Genomic DNA, 6,000 nt, shown 5'->3' with positions numbered 1-6,000 from the left:
AGTCTCTCCCCCCCCCCCCACATCCTTCTTTTCTTGAGGAACATGAACTTTTCAATATGCGCGAAAATCGGTGCTGCCCGGTTTTTTTTTTTTTCTTTTAATTACCCGAAACTGTCTGAATTTTTCTTCTTATCTCTCTCTCCCTCCCCCTCCACTTCAATGTGTGTGTCTGAAACACGAATTTCTTTGGACAATATACAAAACGTGGAATTGAAGTATAAAATATTTTATATACCTTGAGCGGTTTTCCGACAAATATCTTTCCACACACACACAGCCATATCAATTTTTTTTCATAGAACACTCATCGTAGTTTTTCCCCCGCGTGTAGAAAAACTCAAATCACTTTGAGGATCTCTGCCAAACTACCAAATCTTGACTGCTGAGTTGATCATACATGCTCAAACCGTGGCGAGCGACCTCAAACCTAATTTTATGAAAGTGAACTGAGAGCGGCCCATTTACAGAACTTCACGTAAGAGACCCGAGGTACAGTTTCACATCACCCGCAACACACTCCTAGATCACTTAAGTGACCCGCGGAATATTCACGGATCACTTGAGTCACAGTTACAAAACACTTGAGCTGCGCGTGGCATAATTCCACATCATTCAAGTTATTCGCAGCACAGTTTCAGATCACTCAAGCAGCTGGAGAGACAAGTGATCTGCGGCACAGTTTCAAAGCATTTAAGTGGTTCTCGTTGCAGTTGAACATACTTACGTTGCCCTTTCAGATCACTTTAGTTCCACATCACAGTTGAACCTTAATGCCCCCGTCCCACAAGAGTGGGCTAGGGGACCATTGGTAAGATAATTAAAGTTAAAGATAATAAAAGTCTTTGTCAGGATTCGCGGTCGTCTCGGACCGCGAATTCAATACAAAGGCAGCGGAACAAGCGTCTTCCTTTGTGAATAACCGAACAAGTAGGGTTTGCTTCACGCCGGCTGTGGTTTTTGCGGTTTATGTTCAACAAAGACTTTTATTATCTTTAGACTTTTATTAACTTTAATTATCTTACCAATGGTCCCCTAGCCCACTCTTGTGGGACGGAGGCTTTAACCTCTCCTGCTGGGCGGGATTGCTATTGTTAGCGTCGATCCTGAGAATATTCCGAATGCCCTCAGGGACGAACAAGATGTCAATGCAGTACCGCTGCACATTTCCAGATCATTTAATTGATCCTTGGCACATTTACAGATCACGTAAGTGACCCACGGTGCTGTTTCAGATCACTCAAATGCCATGCAATACGATTTAAATCAGTGAAGCGGCCCGCACTCTCCTAAAGGTTTAGCGCCCTTGGTCTAGACCAGGGGGTCACAAACTGCGCCACCAACCTATGTCAGTGGCGCCGTGGAGTGGTGTCCCTAACAAAGGTTTTTCGAAGAGATCCTTTGTTAAACTGCTGTGGAATGCCGCGGATAAACGTTGATCACGGGAAGGGGGACCCCACAGGTGGAAAATGTTTGAGAACCCCTAGTCTAGACAATGCCGAAAAATAGCCTGGGGGGAGCTTTTAGACCAATCTTCTTTCTTTCTCTTTTTTACTAGTTAATACAAGGTTGTAAACCTAGTGACCCCCAAACTTTTTATGTTTTTAGCCCTCTTGGCAATGTTCTATATCTCGCTCTACACTACCCGATCTCGAGGTGCTTCGTCAGCTTTCTGAATGGCCGTGACAAACTGATTAGAAATCGCAGCCCTTTCGATAAAATGTTTTCTATAAATTATCTTGTGGAACCCTCTGATTATAATCACAGCATCTTGAGTAGTTGCGACCATGACTCCCTTACACAAGAAGAAGCGTCGACAGGGCTCTAGCCTGGGGGGGAGCTCTTGGATCAATCTTCTTTCTTTCTTTTTTGATGAAAAATTCATCTTTTCTCACTTGGGGTGAAGTGTAAGAAAATTTCTCAAACTCGCATCTGTTATATTAAGTTATCAAAAAAAACTCGGGGTGGGGGTCTACGGAAGGGGGATGGGGGAATGAAAGTCTCGAACAGTGCTACATATATAAGGTCCATAGGGTCCAAAAAATACATTGAACCAAAATTATTCAAAATGATACTTATATATAGCTACGAAACTACAAAACGTTCAAACTAATTTTGTTACAACACTGAAGGAGAAAAAAACTCCATGCTTATGTATGTATCTATCGTAAAAATTTCCACCTTTGAGCAAATCAAAGGGGTAGGGTACAAAACCCCCTACAAGCCAAATCACTGACCACCGTCGAATCCTGTAGTTGAACATTTGATTACTAATATTTGTGAACGAATTTTCCAACTTAATATTTACGGGTATGGAAATCTGAGAGAAATATTTATTTTTTTAGCTACCCCCTTAATTTTTTTTTTTCACTCTGTAAAATTATTAGCACTGACGAAATTTCGAGTTTTTCCAAAACACAACGAAACATTTGTTCATCTTTAACAGCTCAAGACTTTGGCATCTGCGAGGTCTATTTGTGAGTGAGTTCCAGTCATAGCTTTCCAGTTCTGCATTTTCAAAATACTTAGATTGATGGTATGCAGCAAACTTCTTATTACACACTGGGAAAATTATAAAATCTCTTTAAAAAAAAGGGATAGATTTCTTTTGATTAAAAGATATTAATGGATAGTAAAAGACATTGTGAGTTCCGTCGTTTTAAATTCAAATAGTGTCCGTTAGTAGAAGTGTCCGCTAACAGGAGTTTCCTCTTAGCGGTATCTTTCATTCAAAAGGGAGCATAATGAAGCGGTTGTCTCACTGGTGTAATAAGGTACTTTTTCAAAACTGCACATTTTTCAGAAGCACTCTCAAAGTCACATTATACGGTACAACCTCTCGATAACGGGCACCTGTGGGATCGAAAACTTTTGTCCGCTTACCAGGAATATCCGTTAATGGATAGTGAAATATTGTGAATCTCGTTCTTGTCGATTTAATTCAAAAAAAGTGTCCGTTAGTAGAGGTGTCCTCTAACAGGAGTATCCGTTGCGGGAGGTTCCACTGTATAATGATCTTGTTTCTTATATTACTCAGGAGAGAGAGTAGTAAGGGTACCTTCTTTGGTGAGACCTTCTAGAATCAGCAGGTGTCTTAACCAGATCAAATTTTGATCAAAAGTTTACACATTTCCACTAATTTTCTTTCAAAACGGAACATTTTTATGTCGATAACTTAAAATTTTAATGTCGATAACTCCCTTGGATGTTGATCAAGAAACATAATATTTAAATATTCTTATACCATTCCCGTATGCTACCTGTTCGACTATTGTCCGCATTTTTAAAGCAGCCCATTCCGGAGGAAAAAGGTTCTTTACTTCTATTGTAAATTTAGTGATTGTGGAAATGTTCCGTTTTCAAAATAAGCTCCTCTATTAATATTGATCCTTCATCAGTTTTCAATATACTGTACTTACTATATTAACGGTGTTTTAGACAGCAATAGAATTGTCGTAATCGAATACCCCCCTACTTAGTATTGTGTACTTGAACCTTTGATATCCGTTTGAGCGGGGCTGACTGTATATAGACACACAGGTATTTGTCGATCGTTTATATCCTTATTCAGCGCCAAGTGCGCATTACTCATCAAGAAATATTCGAATGTTTAGTTTCCTGAACATACAACAAGACTCCGGATAAGCAATTGGCAACATAAAAATACATGTCCGTAAGAAGTAGACCTATATGAATACTCGAGTCCATCCGTGTATATTTAAAACTTGTGAGAGTTCTTCTATCAGCTGCAAAGTAGCCGAATTCGTTGCAGAATGCAGAATTGCGAAGTCATTGCAGAATTGTTCGGAGAGAGGAAGAAAAATTCAGATACATTCGGCTCCTACATTGTACCAGTATTGCAATGTATAAAGCCACCTGCCACATTCGAATTTCGCTCTTTCGTCCGAAAATACTTCGTTAAAGAAAAAAAATGTTTTCAAAAATGAAAATTTGCAGATGATTGTGTAATAATTTAGGTGACTTTCGCAGTTGGTGAAACTGCTCTCATAAATTTCATGCATATATGAATGAACTTAAGTAATTAATTAAGATATGCTAGTTGATAATATTTTGCAAGTTGTTTCTACTAAAATTTCGAATGTGAACATTCGAATATTCTAATCCAGCGATTCTAAACCTTTTTTTGACTCACGGAGCCCTTTTTTAAGTATATAGTTTCTATGGTATTTTTTAAAATTAATTTATCAAATTTATACTGATTTATTTCATTTTCCTTCACGGAAGTGAACACAGACCATCTCCAACCCCCCCCCCCCCCGAAGGGTTCCGCAGAGCACCGGTTGAGGACCGCTGTTCTTATTAGAAGCCTACTTCTTACAAAGAAAAAGATACGGCATTTTACAGGGGGTTTAGAGATTTCCGTTAGGCCAATTAAATGGTTAACACATAAAAGCAGATTCTTTTATACAGTACTTATTTCCAGCTTTCACGCAGTGCAATAATCGTGTTTAGGCAAGAACGGATGGAATGATGAATTTTATGAATATTGCTTCCGACTCATATATATATATATATTATATATATTTACGTGCGTAATAAAGACGCGAAAAAAATTCTCGCTTCCAGGATTTTTCGTTTTTTGAGATCGAGATTTTTGCCGCGACTTTTTTTTCCCAGGGCTGTATACTGATAGTCCTATTAATACAAGGGCGCTCAATCTTTAGGAGAGTACGGGCTGTAAACGTGTCACGGGCCATTTAAGTTATCTGCAACAGCATCTCAGGGGATCTAAAAATGCGCAGTGGGTTACTTGGGGGAATCTGTAAATATGCTACGGGTGACCCAAGTGCAGGGCCAGAACTAGAGGGGTGGGTGAACTGCCCCCGGTGACAGCAGCAGTTTTGGGTGGGAGCAAAGAACACCGTTACAAAATTACCGAATTTGAAAGTTGTGGGAGGTGGCAAAATCAAGTTTGCGTGTTGCTCCGAGCGGCAAAAATCCTAGCTACGGCCCTGCCCAAGTGATCTCGAGTTGTGCCGCTGGCACTTAAGTGATGTGAAATTGCACCGCGAGTCAATCAAGTGATCTGTAAATATGCCGCGGATCACCAAAATGATCCGAAGGGGTGCCCTAGTGCACCCAACTGATCCGGAGATGTGCCGCGGACCACTTAAGTGCTTTGAAACTGCGCCATGGGTCACTTAAGTGATCTGTAAATATATGCCGCGAGTCCCCCAAGTGATCTGCGAATATATCGTTTAGTTCATTTTTGTCCGATTTGGTTTGAGGTCACGGGTCATATCAGAAGAATTCGAGGGCAACATTTTTGCAACCCTGGCAAATGTGCCCACCCCCGTTTCTTTATTTTCTTGCTGGCCATGGGTTGAGAAAGCACGTATATAGGCTGCTAATGCTTCCGGCAAGTCTTGAGATAGAAGGGGGGAAAAAATCAAAAATACTGTACTTTTTTTTGCTCTCGCTGAAGTAATTCTAAAATGGAGTTATACAGCTGACTGACTGTCCACCATGAACAAGTGATCGCATTTCATACGAAATTCAGAATAAACGATCCAATTGTTTTTCTTTAGCAAAATAAAAACAAAAGAAGAATTTGTCTGAAGGGAAGTTGCAAATCGTAGGTGCATTTCTCAAAACACATATAGGTTTTGTATTCGAGAGGGCGCCATTCTCTCTCGATTTCACTGAAATAGATCTATCTCATCAGCATCCTCTAAGTACAGAGAAGAAGGATGTAATTTCATGTTTCTTATACTCTTCCCCAACCCTCTCTTTTTTCCTCCCTCTCTTTATTTTTATTTATTATTTCTTCTTTTAGGGATGCACGAGCTTTTCTTCGAACATTTCGGTTTTTGTTCTCGGAAGTCTATGTCTTCACACTCCCTTCTTTCTCCTTGAAATGTCAGATCGAAGAGGGGAATGACACCTTCAGAATGGCTGCAAGTAAAGTCAAAACGATTAGTATACATAAAAATTCTGCATTAAAATGAAATAAGAGGAACCCCACCCCCACCAAAAAATAGC

Source organism: Pholcus phalangioides, unplaced genomic scaffold (assembly GCF_987345545.1).
Source record: "Pholcus phalangioides strain wild (caught in Gottingen) unplaced genomic scaffold, Ppha-v1.0 ptg000001l_1, whole genome shotgun sequence".
Taxonomy (NCBI): Eukaryota; Metazoa; Arthropoda; class Arachnida; order Araneae; family Pholcidae; genus Pholcus; species Pholcus phalangioides.
This window is presented reverse-complemented; position numbering follows the sequence as displayed.